Below are 16897 nucleotides of genomic sequence, written 5' to 3'. Positions count from 1 at the left end.
TTATTTTTTTGGGATTCTGCACGAAGGACGTGGTTGAGTGTCAGAGTTGTGCGCTCATCATGTCACTGGCACAATCACACGAGACATTCAGTTACTTGGTCTCTGATTGGATAAAGATTTTTTATCTTCTCGCCCTTTTTTCTGAATTGTTGTTCATTATTTATCCACCTGTTTTGATTGATGCCGCTTTGATTTTTGGCTGTGTTAATGACTTCAGTTAGAAATGATTACATCAAGCCTGCAGCTGATTGCCATTTCTATAGAGCTCAGGCATAAATGTTTTTTCAAATGGCTCTGCCGAGCGATGTTAATGCTCTAAAAAAAAGATAAAAATAAAAATTCTCCAGCACAATCATAAGAAATAGTTGTAATGCTTCATTTGTTCCTTTTCGCATCGCTGCCTGATTGCACATGCATGTGCAGCTGCTGCGTCTGCGTGCATAAATGTTCCAATTTGGCCTTAGGGGTTATGTCGTTACGTTCAGCTGACCAGTGAACGTGTTCTTTTAAGGTCATTCATTCAAGTTAATTCAATGACTTATTAGGTCGGAAATATTTACACCAAGAGACAAAAACTAGTTATTAATACCATGTCTCATTTTTATGTCTCGTTCGGGTCCACCTCTCCAAACTATTATGACTTTTTTTTTTGTTGCATAAATTGATGACTTTCACTCTCTCTTTTTTATGACAGCAAAATAAGACATGTCTGAGTTTGAGCTAAGAGCCCTAATTGCTTAGATCTATCTGTGATGTAGCGCCCCCTGTTGCCCAGTTTAGGAACAAATGTCTTTGTATTTGGATGCATAAATTGACATCTGCAGTTTTTGTTTTGTTTTATCACCAGAGATTTTCTAGTGCTAATGAAAGTAATTTGTACGTGGTTGCGTAACCTGTTGCATTCATTTGCATGAATTAGCCTATTTGGAAAGAAAAGACTGTTGAAATCAAACCGCTCCCCCCCAAAAAAAAAAAAAAAAAATCCCCAACAACAACAACAGGACTTCATCGGCTGCAGTAGCTGCAGCAGATGTTTTCCCCTGCTGTTATATGACCACTTCTTAACATGCACGCGTTAAACTAAAAGCAGCCTGCGTTCTGAGCTCTGAAGTGGCCGCCAGCCGCCAGGAGACTGTTGTTTTATGCAAGCGGGCGCATCTTTGTTCTCACTTGAAACGCCGCCGCTTTGCCCTCGGTCTGGTTGGTCACTCAGTCAGCTGGGCTCGGCATCTGTCGGCTCATCTCGCCCCCGACGCCACTCCCCTGGGTCATTTTAAAAAAAGATCAGCTTTGCAAATTGGCTGTGTATGGTGAGAAGCACCTGCCCATTGAGTGATAACATCAGCCCGGATCTATAGCATCGATCGGCTTTGTTGTCTCCGCCATTGATCGGGAGATAATGGGCTTATTTTTGGCGCATAATGTTGCCGCCTCTCCGCCCGGGTGCTTTTTTCCATCGACTGGGTCGCAAAAGACGGTATTTCTGGAGGTGTGTTGACGCCCCCCGCCCCTTCATTGATCTTCCAGTCAGTTACTTGTGAGAGAAGCGCCTTTTTAAAGTTTGAGCACATCGTTTAAGGCGCTAGTTTATACAAAATCTAGCCTGTTCTAAATCCATTAAAACCATGAGGTGTGTTCAGTTAATAACGCAGGACAACTAAGTGGGAAGGAAGGAACGGGAGGAACACAAAACTGGCAAACTCTGCCGCTCGCTGTACATTATTTATTATACACGGTTTATGAAACATTCAGGCGGCCGGTGTAGAAAGAAGAAAAACCCACTGTGGAAAATCTCCTTCGTGCAAGCGTAACAAAGGCCAAATGCAGTGTAAATACATTTGTGTTTGCAAAATAATGCTTGTCATCTCAGAAACCAGAGCTGTTTGCATGGTTTTAAACCCTGCAGTTTGACCTACTCATTCTGCCTATAACGACTTTATTTCTATTCAAATAAAAAAAATGTTTAAAATGTGGTCAGTGTGCAGACGCCAAATGTTCGGGTTCTCTGCTTCAAAGTCTAATTTTGTCAGAGAACATTTCCTCCCCATTTATTATTTTGTTGTTTTCTAATTTTTTTAACCTCAGCAATTTTTATGTCCTATTAAGGAAATATTTGTATGCGGTCATACATTGTCAAGTGCCAGTATGTCTTTTCCCCTACTTGGGACTGGATTTGTTGCCAACTCTCAATGAGAAATTCTCCATCACTGTTGTGAGTCTGACTGAAGAGGCAGCATCCACTGTAGTGTGTGTGTGTGTGTGTGTGTGTGTGTGTGTGTGTGTGTGTGTGTGTGTGTGTGTGTGTGTGTGTGTGTGTGTGTGTGTGTGTGTGTGTGTGTGTGTGTGTGTGTGTGGCGGACGGATGTCTGTGGGAACGGACCCAGTGCTTCATTGATCGTACAGCGAGATGAGCTCAGCTCCTTCTCTCCTGTCTGCTTCTGAGGCTCTTCTCCCTTGCAGGAACCCGGTGAAGTAAATCACCCGCATGTCGGTAAACGACGATCCGCTGCGCCTTGGCTTCACTTTTCTGCAGTGGGAGGAAGTGGTCATGTTCTGTTTGTCATTCCCTCCTGGAGCAGCTCGTCTCTTGATTTGGCCAAACGCTGTCTAACCGAGGACCATTCCCCAGTTCTGCTGGAAGACTTGCTGCGTTTCCTCTTTAATCGCCGTCGGCCGACATTTGCATGAAGTCCTGCATTTTCATGGTGTTTCGTCATCTTTTCAGGTGACTTTAAGCTCAGTCGTAATCTCGGCGGCTGGTTAAACACGCTTTTCCCACGGCGGCCTTGCGGTTCTTCCGTCAGCACCAGTTTGTGAAGATGCAGGAGATCAAAGTTGCGCGCTGAAGTGAATTTTTTACGCTTCCAGGAAATAAAATCACAGGTCTAATATCTGATTACTCTGAATTCACATGCTAAGTGTCTGTGTGTCGATATTTATGTGCACACACTCAAGAAAAGGTCTCCCTCAGCCCATCACCCCCTGCTCGGACTGCTAGTTGGCATAGAAACCTGTTGGCCTTTTAAACACAGGTTTACACCGAGGGTCGCCACCGCTGCTGCTGCTGGTGCCGCTGATCATTTACACTCACCGCTGTTATGTGACACGTCACCTAGAGTCGGGGGATCCGTTGCATCGAGTTTTTGCACTTGGTAACCTGTAAGAAATAGAACAGTGGAGCTCAGGATGTCACTCAGGCTGACATCCTGAGCGAGAAATGCTGTCCACAGTATCAGAAGCACATACATGAGAGCCAATGTCACAGACAATGACAGGTGTGTCATGGATAGGGATGATGAGTATCACTGGGAAGATAAGTTTAGGTTAGCCAACACAAAGAGCCGTTTGGTTTTATTAAATCAAGAATATTCAATCTAACCTGTCTAACTTCATTCTGAGGCTGCAAGTGGAGGTGGGAACCCTGCAACGCTCTCTCTTGATTTCTCAGATATTAAATAAACGCTAATGATTAGTTTTAATAGGCTGCACGGGATTAATTGACAGTTCATTTCTCCAAGCTGTGCTCACTGCTGAGGCTGCAATGTGGCTGTTTTAAAGTGTTTTTGAAAAATGGGCAGGCATGACTGAAACATATTTAATTATCAGGTAAAAATCACGCTCTCTGAAACACAGCAGACTTTGGATACGCACAGTGGGACGTGGACAATGAGCCATATTCATTCATCCATTCATTTTCCATACCCGCTTAGTCCTGAGCTCAGGGTCACGGCGGTCTGCTGGAGCCTATCCCAGCTGTCATAGGGTGAAGGCAGGATGACACCCTGGACAAGTCGCCAGTTCATCGCAGGGCCATATGGATGCACAAAATGGATTGGAAAAGCAATCGGAATAAGTAAATAGACTCCAGATTTTAATGCAACCTGCTGAAATGTCATTACTGCCAATCAAATGCTACGTAGGTGTGCCATTGAGGCTATGCAGCCTGGAACAGCAGTAGTTAATTACCCAAGACATCACCACCATGTGAAACGTAAAAGCCTTAAAAAGGAACGTCAGTTATGGTCTAATTATGGTTACACTCTATTTGAATTTCAATTAAGGGCAATTTCAAGGGTAAAGGAGCTAGCTAGCTAGTGGCGATAATTTGCAATCAGTGACAAAACTGAAAAGAACACCGTTCAGTGGAAACACCTGCAAGTCGCAATTGTGCTTTGTCAGAATTTTAGCAACATTGCTTTTATTTTGCAAAAAACTGCAATGGAAACGCAGAAACTGAGTAGTAAATATAAGGAACTGGTGGGTGAAAGTGTGGAAGAGAATTTGGCATCCCCCCCCAGCACTCTTGTCAGTCAGAGAAACGGAGAGAGCGTGATTGACAGGGACAGGGTGAAACAAGAGGGACTCACAAAAACAAGAAAACAACAACAACAGCAACCCGCAATGAATAATCAGTTAATGAAGGAGCTGTTGAGAGAGACGGGGCTGGCAGGGGTGACGGCGGTGAGTGGCGGAGAGGTGGGCGAGAGAGAGAGAGATGTGATAATTCAAGACAGAGTGAAGAACAAAGGTGGGGATGCACGCAGGGACACACACACACACACTTGTACAGCAGCTCTGAAGCTCTGCACTTGTTTTGCGGAGATGACAGTTGTTACATAATACTGGCTTTTAGCATCCTATGGTATGTTTACACACACAGACAGGTGTGCGTTTTTTGTGTGTGTGTGTGTGTGTGTGTGTGTGTGTGGGTGGCCCCAGACTGTCTAATCAAGTGCTTCAGGAAAATTGGCTGTGAGCTGGTCTGTTTGGTTTTTTGTGTTTTTTGGGGGTTTTTTTTTTTTGCTCCGTCATGGCACCGTGTTGACTCACCGCCCACTTCATCCGGTACACTGTGCTTCTAACGGGGTCCAACTCCCTTTTCACCTTCATCCGTGGCGGCACTGGTTTATGGAGGTGCTGAAAAACATTCCTCAGAAATGTCCCCAAACTTACGTTCTAACAGTGTGCTCAACGCCTTGTTTTCCAGGCTAAAAACACAACTTTACATTGATGTTTGAGTTTTAAAAAAAAACTGAGTGCAATATCAACCATTGTGCTGTAATAGCTGAGTGCCACTTTAAATACTGTGTAGTAGATATTTTTCTTTAATTACAAAGTTCTGTGACTTATATTATTATTCGATTTATTTACTCTTTGTACATGTTTATTCATAGCGCTGCTATATTTCATTTACATTTTTGTTCTATAATGCACTGATGCACGGATGGAGCTGCGCTCCCTATTTCGTGGTGTGCACGGTCACACGACGACAATAAAGGCTTTGACTTTGACTTGAAATTGGCTACGTCGAAATTGGCCATCGACGTAGCGGCGAGCACCAGCTGGGTGAAGCGTTTGTGCGAACTGCCCTTTTTATTTGAAACAAGGCTCCTGATAACATGACTACACATGACTAAAGACCTTTCAAAATGTCTTCCCGTGCTATTAGCCGCTAAAATGAAGGCTAATTCCGCATGCTCGCCGTTTATCCTGCAGGTCCATTACGATAACGCAGCCATGCGTCGTCGCCGGGGCTGGTCCCATTATTTATTCGACGGGGGGAACGGACAATATTCGCCGGCCGTCGGGTGTATTACAGTCTGTCGTCGTACATGCTAATTCACGGCGCGTGTGCGTTCGCCCGGAGGGACTCTTGGCAGGAGTGGTGGCGAAGCAAAGAATCGATTCGCAGCAGGCAGCTGATTAAACAGCCGCTGCTGCCCAGAAATTAAAAAGATGATGAGCTCCAACAAAACAGGCGCTCGTATATGCTTATTTAATCTTTTCTCTCCGGGGCGGGGGGCGGCAGAGATGAGTGCATCTACTCATTGTGGAAATTCAAGTGAGCTGCACATGTTCTGACATTTACACAGGGACCTGTGGGAAAGAGACTAAGACAGCGTGCAAGTGTGTGTGTGTGTGTGTGTGTGTGTGTGTGTGAGGGACATTCGAAGGATCCACTCGGAGGTTATCTCTTCCCCTAAGATGATGCTCTTGTGCTGAGCGAGGTCGTTTCGGCTCAGGCAAAAAGAGAGGGGGCGGGGGTGGGGCGGGAGAAGTCGGAGAGGGACGGAGGATTTCGGGAGGCGAGGCTGAGAAGGTTACAATGAACCAGTGCGGCGAGACAAAGAGGGCCAGGGCGCCGACGATGATGGAAAATTGGATTAAGTCCCGTCTGTCTCGCTTTCACTCTTTCCCGCTTTTCTCTTGTCGCACCCTTCTCGTCGGGTTCGCTCCCCCGTTTCGATGCCTTTCATCTCGTCCCACTGAATGACACTGAATGTTATTTTTTTCTCTTTTTTTTTATAAGAAGTGCAGACAAGCTTAGTGTGCGTCTTGACGCCAAAGCTTTGATGTGAAGTTTCTGCTACAGTAAGGCGGCATTTTTTTTATTTCATGGAGGCGGGACGGGGTACCGTCGGACGGGAAACAGCACTTCTGCACACAAAAACTGTCAACAGTTGCAAAAGCGTCTCAGCCAACACCTGTCGGGAAATGCAGCAGTGAAAAACACTGGAAAAGACCTCTTTGTGATGTCACAAAGGGCATTGATACCTCATTGATACCTCACTGCCGCTTTCACCATCTTTCATCCATCACACCCGAAAGGCCCAAGAAACTTTTAGCGGGAAGCTAAATCAGCATTTATTTTGGGGGGCGGGAGGGTGCAGGCTGTAAACAGAGGGCTAAATGCGGCCTCTTTTTTTTTTTAGGGAGATGCGTAGAGTGTCTTTGAATAATTAATGACGCAGGGCCGCTCTGCTGGTGGAGTGCAGAGATGAAAGGAAAAGATCTGACAGTGGTTCGAATGTGGGGCCTTTAAAGACGGAGGGACGTCTCCTCTGGGGAGCGCCCCATGTTGGAGTTGCCGACCGAGGGGTTTGTTCAAGTTCACGCCATCTTCTTAGATTTCCTTAAGACGACTCCGAAACTGCTGAACCCAAGCCAGGCGCCCGAGTTGAGTTTTCCTTGGTTATTAATTCATATTTCAACTCGAAGATGGCGCTTAACGTGACGCTTTAATCTTCAAGTGTGCTAGTCAATCTGCTCGGGTGATGCACCTAAATATTTCAGCGCGGCTCACGCGCGTCACTTAACACATCAGGGTGCTGTTGTGCTAAATGGCTGGCAAAAAAAAAAAAAAAAAAATCTCATCTGAATTTACACACTCGCTAGATGCATTTTTTTTTTCCCTGCGTGTACGTCACGTCTCCTCCTTCGACTGTAACAGTAATTCCGCGACGCTCTCACTCTCGCTTCCTCCTGCTTGTCTTTAAATCATCCGGCGGCCGGCCAAGTCGTTATCACTCGGCCGCTATGACTCACCGCATGTTTTTTAGTGCAGTTTTTTTTTTAAGGCATCGCGCATATTCGAGCAAAGCGAAGCGTAGCCAAAGCGTCTGGCCAAGCGTCGCTCCTACGTTCCGGGTTCTGGATTCTTTAAAACGTAAACATCAGGAAATATCCCTCGTTAAAACGACGCCTTTTTGAACTTGTGCCGAGTGTGAATCACAGCTGTTTTCATGTTCTCATTCTCCACCTGGTGATTTTAGGAGTGTTATATCACACAGCAAAGGTCAAGGGAACATTGAAATGAAACAAACTTGCGTGCCGGATTCTTGCGTGACCGTCTACGTTCTCTACAGCCGGGACCGAACATGGGCCATTTGGTTCCTGGCTGCGCGGAAAGAATAAATAACTTGCATTACTTCCCTTTTATTTATTCTGTACGATGCTTTATTTTGAAATATTACAGGATTCTCTCTGTTAAATCCATTTATTTCTCAACTCGTGATACGTTACCGCTAAAATTAAAGCCATGAACTAACAAAATGAGTGAAAGCAAACATCAGGTTTATCATTATATTCAGAAAATACCGGTCCCTGAAAATATTGTCTGACATTAAAATGATACGTGGTGCGAAAAAAGGTTGGGTACTGCTGCTCTACACGTTTTTATTACAGTCATTTCACAGTGAGTCTCTTCCTTCGTCAGCCGTCTAGCCTTCTCTCCATTAAGGCGGTGCTCTCTGTAAATGCGGCGCGTATGTAGTGGAATCTTTAGTGGTGGAAGGTGAAGTGAAAAAAAAAACATCACGCGGTAGAAGTGCTTTGCAGAGGCGACATGGTGAAAGCTCTCATCACCTGCAGAAGTTTGATAGGAGGCCGTCAAACCGAGCGTGTCGCAGTCTCGGGCCTTGTAGATTTACTAGCCATGTGTTATTTGTTTGCGGTTGTCATCACGATTTCCCTCTCTCTCCGCTCCGCCCTCCTTTATTGCCCTCCGCCTTTATTGGCCCGACTCGCTGCTCGGCCCCTGGTTTCATCACCCCGGTTAATGAAAACCAGCTTCCCTAAAGAAAAATTCCTCGTTCGGCTCGCGGGTGGGACTGTGCTGGATTTCATCAAGGCTTGGTCAAGGTTGTCAGTGTTAAAGAACTTTTTTGTTTTTTTTGTTCTTTTGCTGTGGAGTATCAAGAGGCCAATAGAAAACTCCCCAACATTCTTTTTGTTTCCGTGAGGAAAAAAACCCCCAACCAACTGACTTGCAGTTTCAGGTGTTGGAATTCTTTTTCTATTTCACCCCGACAGTGTTTTCGCTGTCTTGTTGACATCAACTTCAGACCAGAAAAGCTTTTTGCAGCTGTCTGAAAGTTTCACCTCAACGTCATGTTGACTGAATTTGCACTATAGGTCACCGCCTGATGTTCAGAAGCTGCTCAACTCTGTTATTTGTGATTTGAAAAGCACCTGAGCGCTCACCTCCGCATTGCTTGCATTGAGCTTGGAGACTGCCTCACTAAAAGCAGTTGGGAATGGAGATGAGGCTGCGTTGCTTAATTTAATGAGACTGCGTTGCATTCTCTGCCATGCCCCCCTTTGGAGGAAGAAAATTTTTCACGCCCCTCCCCCACCCTGACAAAACTGTGACAAAATAGGCTGTTTTCAACTTCATTGAAACATTAAAAAAAATAACATTCCTCTCACTCTCGCTCTTTAGTCATTTCTGTTGTGCAAATAAACAACAGCAAACCCCCGCCTCAAGTTTCTCGCCTCCCCCAGGGGGCCCCGCCACCCACTTTGAGAAACACTGATTTAGCCAATGATCTGTCTGATGAGTCTTTTCATCCTAAACGTAATGTGTTCTCACAAACGACGCTGCAAATTTCTGTCCTTTTGTATTTTTCGCAATACATTTCTCCCCAGACACAACACTGTCGTTGGCCTTTACCCTTCCCAGCAGAGGGTCTGCTTTGAAGGGCGATGAGTCAGAGAGGTGGGTGTCCTGCCAGGATGTGAACTTGGACATTGTGCTCGCTCAGGATGTTGTATTTCCGTTTTTCTTTTTTTCTTTTTTGTTCCTCTCCGACCAGAATCGGCTGAACCAACAAGATGAAACTCTGTCTGCTGTCAGAATCAGAGGCATTAGCTTTCTCACTCGCTCTCGCTCTCGCTCTCTCTCTCTCACTCTCTCTCACACACACACACACACACGCCTGCAGAAAGAGCAGCTTTTAAGCTCTGTGTAGGCTGCCAGCTGTATAATTTATAACTCTGCGACTTCAGATCAAATATGTATTATTTCAGCGGTGGAAGTGGAGCCTCGCCTGTGTTCGGGGGATGTTTAGCGTGTTTTCCAGCCTAAATGCCAGCCTACGCTTACAGTCAGCTTTTTTTCTTTTCTTTTTTTTGTTCATGTCCATTTTATTTGTAAAAACCCTGTAAAAATAAAAAAAAAGGATGCAATTGCTGTCATTCACATAAGCGCAAATTGATGTGGAAGTGTTCACCCTGCGCCGCACCTCTAAATGAGTTGTTTTGTAGTCTGCAAACCTCATTAGGTCCCGCCAGAAACACTCACGATCCACCCCCCCCCCCCCCCCTCCCACTGTCGAGAACGACATTGCTCTGATAACTGAATAAGTTCTGAGCAAACAGAAGCACGTGCGTTGTGTCAGTGCTTGCACGCGCGTGCGTGCATGTGTGTGTGTGTGTGTGTGAGGCACATCACGCTTAATTGCAGCTCTTAACCGCAGGACATCTCCGTTAACATTTAGAGGCACTCATGGCCTTGTCTGTGTGTGTGTGTGTGTGTGTGTGTGTGTGTGTGTGTGTGTGTGTGTGTGTGTGTGTGTGTGTGTGTGTGAGTGAGACTCTGGGTGAGCACTCATTGTCCCAAGTGAATCAATTAGGGCAGACAGCTGGAGACGTTACTTATGTCTCTCTCTCACACTGTTTGACTAATTGAGACAATTTGGGATCCAAATGCTCAACAACATGAAATCATGGAAATATATATTTTCAAAAAATCAAATTGTCTTCTTCCTCACTTCTTCTTCTTCTTCTTCATCATCTTCTTCTCCTTCTTCTTCTTCCTTTTGATTTGTGCACACATATGGTTGGATACATGTACGTATCATATACGTATTCAGTTAAATTCAATTGAAAAAAATAATTTGTCTCAGGGGAACAATTTTCCGCAAATTTTTTGACAAAGACGTTTCATTTGAATGCCATTTAAACCTGACAACGACTTCATCCATCAACCCGATCTGCCTGCGCTGAGTACACAGAAATGCCTCATTCCATTGCCAGCCAGTCCCACCGCCAGCAGGGACGACAGGATTTGTGAGTCAGTTTGGACTCTTCATTATCATCTGACTCGGACCCGTCCCGTTTGTCGTCGTCTTATCTGGGCTCCCTGCCGGCCATCTGCTCATGCAGCGGAGGGGTTGTTTGTTCTGTGATCATCTGCTGCCCGTCGGCCTTTAGTGGTGGGAGACTTTCTTTGTCCATTTTTTGATTCGTTTTCTGGCCTGCAGCTTCTCTCCTCTGATCTCCTTCAGCCAGGCGAAGGCTTCCGGGGGTCACTCCGGTCGCTGACGGTCCAATGGAGCCATATTTGTAGAAGCGACTCGGAAACTGCGTTTGTGGTGCTTTTCGGGGGGGGGAAGGTGACAGTATATTTTATATGCGCTTGTATCTGCAACCTTGTTTTGTGTCTCTACTGAGGAACACTGGAAAAAGGGCCGTCATGTCTCCTTGCTGGCCTCATTACAGTACATCATGTTTTTAAAGAGTTTCTTCAACAAGTGGTACTCTGCACTTTTTTTTTCTTTTTTTTTTTTCTGTTTTTCCACTTTTTATGGGCTTTTTTTGGTTCCAAATGAGGCACCGGTCCAGCATCTACCCGTCGAGCAGCCTTCCTGGAAAAGGCTCTTATCTTATCTCAGTGTGCACCGCTTTTAGAGGAAGAATTGGTTTAGCTGCAAAAAAATTTTACATCAACGAGCCGCTCGCTCCATTTTCTGAAGCCTCTCACGGATAAAAACAGGCATTGGGATTGCGAGACATTTAAGGCCATGGAAAGGAAGGGCTGTGCTTCAGCGTCACTAGCTGCTTTTCCATCAGTTTTTTTCGCAAAATAATAGCGATATTTCAAAAATTCCGACAAAGTGAAGTTGCGATTTGCGCATGAGCTATAATTCTCGTAAAATCTTGTTCCGTGAGAATTTATTTATTACTTTTTTCTTGTTTACAATTGTTTGCTGTCAAGAATGGTTGTCATATTTTTCACTTTGATTACTAAAAAAAGGTTCCTTCTCCTCCTCCGTCTAAACATAATGCGGCATTTTCACTTGAAGTGAACTGGTCACGTGACACCGTACGTCACGTCAGGTGAAGCGTAAATGCGGAAAAAAAAAGTGTTTCAATGACACTTTTGCGACATATACCTCTATATCGATACATCTGAAAAACCACTTCATGAGAGCGTAAAAATCTTTTAGCGATATTTGAGAGGTTTTGCGAAGTTTAGCTGTTTCCATTACCAGTTTATATTGCGATATGGAATGGAAACACAGCTACAGCCAGTGTCTGATGCAAAAATGCTTACGCATCATTTATTCCTCTTTTACAACGTTGAGTCTATGAAACCAAGCGACTGTAAGAAGATCGATGGTCAGCTGGCCAATCAGTCAACAGGTGACAGTGGGACGTGGACGGACAGCAGGATGAAGGATGGACAAGGGACGGAGATGAACTACCAGGAAGGATGGAACGACTCGTTGCGAGGGGGACGGAGGAGTAATTAAAAAAGGAGCAAAGACCAGCGAAGCAGTCAGCAGTCAGCAGTCATCGGCAGCAGCGGGAGGAAGATGAGGGATGTTCGAGCCCCGAGGTCATTCCTTTCAGCGGCGCAGACTTAATTGGCTCGTTAAGAGAGACGTGGGATCCTTCCTCCTGATTGGCTGAGTGGGCTGATGACGCCTGGGAGGATGCGAGGGGGCGTTTGATAGCTTCGACGCACCCGACGTTGACGAACGTGCACGCACGCGCGCGGGCGGAGTTTCATTATTGAGCGGCCCGATCGCTCACGTTGGAACCCGCCTCAACAAGACGAGCTCGGCCGTGCACGAGGCTTTAGTTTATTGACGAGCGCCGAGGACTAAGCAAACGCCTCTCTTCCGAGTGTGTGGCTACATACCACCACGTGTCTTTGTGAAGTCGATAAACCTTAAGGTGCCCTTTGTATAAGTGTGTCTATGTGTGTGTGTGTGTCTGTGTGTGTGTGTGAGAAAGGGAGAGAGAGAGCGCAAGAGCGTGACTGCAGCTTCCAAGTGGGACTTAGCGAGCTCTGAGGACTCGGCAAACTAAAAGCTTTTGCACACACACATACACACACGCAGCCACTTCTGCGACCTCCCTGTCAGTCGGCCCACGCTCGCTCGCTTTTTCCACCCATGGATGCGTCCGTTCACACGAGTCTGCGGCGCCTTAATTTCCCATGAGCCACTCTGCCGTCCCGCCGCCGTTGCTGTCCTCCGCTGTCCGTCACCTGCAGACGCTGCCACATCCAACAAGCAGTGACCGCCGCAGGTGTGTCGGGACATGAGAAGCAACATCGCCGCCGAAGTGGAGGGAACATTTGAGCGATAGAGGGAACTGCCATGAACAAATCACAGCGTAGGCGGAGACAGAGACGCTGACAGTTTGACCTCGGCCTCCTACCCCCAAAAAACTCCTCCAGGCCCCCCTCATTAGCAGCCGCCCGAGTCGCACCGTGTGACAAGACTGTGAAATATTAACACGCACGGCCCCCCTGCTGCCTGCCACTGTAGCGGCTCCCACAAAGGACCAACATGTGAGGAAGATGAGCGGAGAGGAAGGCGGCGTCGGTAGAAGAAGAAAAAAAGACGAGAAAAAAAACCCACCTTGACACCTGGACGGGGAAAGACGGAAATAATTGAAAGAAGGAGCTGATTCTGAGGTTTCCCTGGGTTTGCGGAGAGGAGACAGAGAGACAGACTGTACGTGGAGATGGAATGCAGAGCAGATGCAGAGCCCACCGGTGACTCACCTGCTGCCTGCCGCCACCGCCGACTAATGAGCGTCGCTGCCGGGCCCAGAAGTTTCCGAGCTTGGTGATGTAAGACTGCATTAAATAAGCCCTGGAAAGTAGAGAATCTGCATTACAGAATAACAAAAAGAATGGGCTGAACTGCTCACAAATCACAGCCTGCGTTGGGAGAATCCATGGAAGACGTCAAGCGGTCCCGTTGATACCGTCAAAAGTATTGGGAGATGCCCATTAGTCCGACCCACCATTAGTCGGACAAATTGCCCATTGGTCCGACCTCCCATTAGGGTTATGGTTAGTGTAAGGTTTAGGGGAGGTCGGACCAATGCCATGCATCCAAAAGTATTCACATTCTGTGAAACTGAATACAAACGTCAGTGCGGCGGTTGAAGTAAGGGCGCGCTCACCCGGACCAGTGGCCTCGTGTGTGGACAGCAGATGAAATAAAGATGACACAATAAATAACCTCAGGGACCCACCCGGAGGAGGCGCTGTCTGCTCCTTGACATCTCAGCGAGCTGATGCATGTCGGAAGAGCACCAGCGCGGAGCCGTTCAAAGGAAGCAATCATCGAAGGCATTCCGATGCAAATTACGTCTCGCTAGTCCGCGCCGCCTGTCACTTGTGCCTAGTGGTTGAGCAACAAATGTCCTGGATCGCCCGGGTCTTGGAAAAAAAAAGTGTCAATGTGAAAAAGGAAAAAAAAAATGAATGTGTGTCTGCAGATGGCAGCAGATTTTTAACAAGGAAGGAAACGTGTTAAAGTGAGACACAGAAAGAAAAATCAGTGAAACGAAAAGGGTGGCGTCTCATCGGCTGCATTCATTTGAGTGATTTTCCCTCAAATTGAATCCACTGCAGACACCCTGTGTATTGGGCAGCCTCCAGATCCTGTCGGCGTACTGCACTGCTGCTGCTGCTGAAATGTTTTTTGTTTTTTGTTTTTTTTTTAGCGTTTGACAATTTGTAGTTGCTAATCCCTAGTTAGATTCATAACACACTAATTTTTAATCCCGGGTCACCACTGTGTAAACCATCATCCGTCACGCAGCTGCTTTCAGCAATGCCGACGAGTGAAATTAAAAATGTATTCTATTAAAAATGTTTTCTATTTTGCTGGGAATCTTTGGATCATAACAAGCGGAATGATCTGCAGATTGTGAAAAAAAAACAAGCATTTTTGAAATATGCTTAATAGCCAATTCTTCTTTGTATACATGTATACACACAAGCATATATATATATATATACTGTATATAAACGCCATGATTGTGTTTCCTGTGTGTGATTACACATGTATGTGTGTATATATATCTGTATATATATGTGTGTGTGTGTGAGGTGTGTGTGTGTGTATATATATATATATACATGTATATATGTGTATGTATATATATGTATATATATATATATATATATATATATATATATATATATATACATGTACACATATATACATGTATATATATATATATATATATATATATATATATATACATGTGTATATATATATATATATACATGTGTATATATATATATATATATATATATATATACATGTATATATGTGTATGTATATATATATATATACATATACATGTATATATGTGTATGTATATATATACATACACATGTGTATATATATATGTATGTGTATATATATATATATATATATGTATATATATATATATATATATATATATATATATATATATATATATATATATATACACACACACACATATATGTATATATTTAAAAGCCATGATTGCGTGTTTCCTGTGTGTGTGAGTAAGCAACGGAGACCTCCAGCTGGGGAGGTCCAAGCTTCCATGAGCAAAAACTAGGGGTTGTCATGGCAACCGCGGCTGGCACCCCTGCTGCTGCCTCGTGGTGAGCGACGGCAACAACGGGCTCCTTGCAAAGGCACGCTGAGTTTGTTCCCACGGGGGCTGCTGATTCTGCTGATCCCCCCCCCGAGACCGCTTAATCACCCTGGGTCGGGTGCAGAGAGCGGTAAGAAGAGGTTGACTTGACGTGACTTGACGTGACGCACGTGACGACGAGGACGAGGATGAAGACGCCTCCGGTCACATTTGAGGAGCAAAATGACCTTTGACTCCAGCGCTTCCCCTCCCACGGCGCCGTTATGTAATTGTGAAAATCCCCCGTGGAACTTCCTCAGGGTTTGATGCCCCCCCCCTTGTTCTTTTCCCAATCGGGGATTATAAATAATGGAGGATTCACCAATCTCAAAGTTACCGACTCAATGACTCACACGCTGCCATTACTAAATCAGCGGCGCTCATCCCAAACCGTTGACAGGTTTTGTTTTGTCGTATTGTTTGTTTTTTTTTAATCCACAGCAGCTTGCGCTAGCGCAGCGTGTCCACTGGGCGGACATTCTCCTCGGATAGTCTTTGACTTCCAGACGCGGACGAGTAATTAGCTTGATTCTCATGCAGTTATGTCAGTAAACTGTCCACATCTTTACTCCCATCACTGACAAAAGGAAGGGAAAGAACAGACACGAGTTTAACAAATATGTACATTTTATTTTATATTTATATGTGTGTGTGTGTGTGTGTGTGTCTGTGTGTGTAGTACATTTTATTTTATATTTATATGTCTGTCTGTGTGTGTGTGTGTGTATTTCCCCCTGTAAATAATGCTTATAGAAGGTGAAAGTTGATTTGGTTTTTTTGAAACACTTTCTCTCCTTTAGATTGTTTGTGCTGCTTGGCCTCGACAGATTATTGCAGCTGCGGTTTTATTTTTTTTCAAAGTGCCGTCGGTGCTGCTGCTGCTGCTGGGAGACTCTTTGTTTGCGCTTTCTTCAGGATGTCAGCTCAACGGCGGCGTGCAAACAAACGCAAACAAGAACAGAAACGAAGAAAAAGCTCCCTGTTAATCGGCCCTGTGTGCAGTATTGCATCAAAAACGAGCAAAAAAGTAAATCTGCTGAGATAAAGGAGCCCATACTTTACTTCTAGAAGTCAGAACGTCCTTTGTGACATCACAAAGGGGTTGGTTCCATCTCGCGAACAAGCATTCCTTTTGATGTCTCCTTCTCAACATGTGAAAAGTTATATGTGTGTGTGTGTGTTTTATGTGTATGTTTGTGGCATTTAGACAGAGTTGCGATTTTGTGCCCTCAGAGGACATGACACATTACTGTGTGTTTGTGCGTGGGTGGGTGTGTATCTGTGTGTGTGTTTGCCTGCCTCCTTCAGATCGTGCGCGTGTTGCTATATTCGCATTAAAATAGACCCATGCATGAATGCACGCTTTTTTTTACATGACGTGTGCGTATGGCGTGTGCGTATGGCGTGTGCGTGTGTGTGTGTGTGTGTGTGTGTTGTTCCTACGAAGCCACAGAGCATATGATAATTGACGATGACTCATCCAGACCTTTTGCTTATTTCATATGCAGGAGACAAAGACGGAGGGAGGAAGGAAGAGGGAGCCAGGAAGTAGTCGGCCCCCGTTGGAGCTGCGTCAGGGCACGGGGCCAGTCTACTACTCAGGTACGGGTAC

At 45.3% G+C, this 16897-nt stretch overlaps 1 long non-coding RNA gene across 1 annotated transcript in view; it reads left to right on the top strand.

Moving 5' to 3' along the window:
• Positions 1-16897, top strand: part of LOC142903009 (uncharacterized) — a 32816-nt gene that overhangs the window by 3349 nt on the left and 12570 nt on the right. Inside the window, exon 3 of the long non-coding RNA XR_012929166.1 lies at positions 16794-16887. This is a non-coding gene — a long non-coding RNA (uncharacterized LOC142903009). The remainder of the gene's footprint in view (positions 1-16793; positions 16888-16897) is intronic.

Source organism: Nelusetta ayraudi, unplaced genomic scaffold (assembly GCF_046127955.1).
Source record: "Nelusetta ayraudi isolate G7.1 ecotype Tasmania unplaced genomic scaffold, CSIRO-AGI_Nayr_v1 ptg000100l, whole genome shotgun sequence".
Taxonomy (NCBI): Eukaryota; Metazoa; Chordata; class Actinopteri; order Tetraodontiformes; family Monacanthidae; genus Nelusetta; species Nelusetta ayraudi.
The sequence above is the reverse complement of the archived record's forward strand: the minus strand, read 5'-3'. Positions and strand labels throughout refer to the sequence as shown.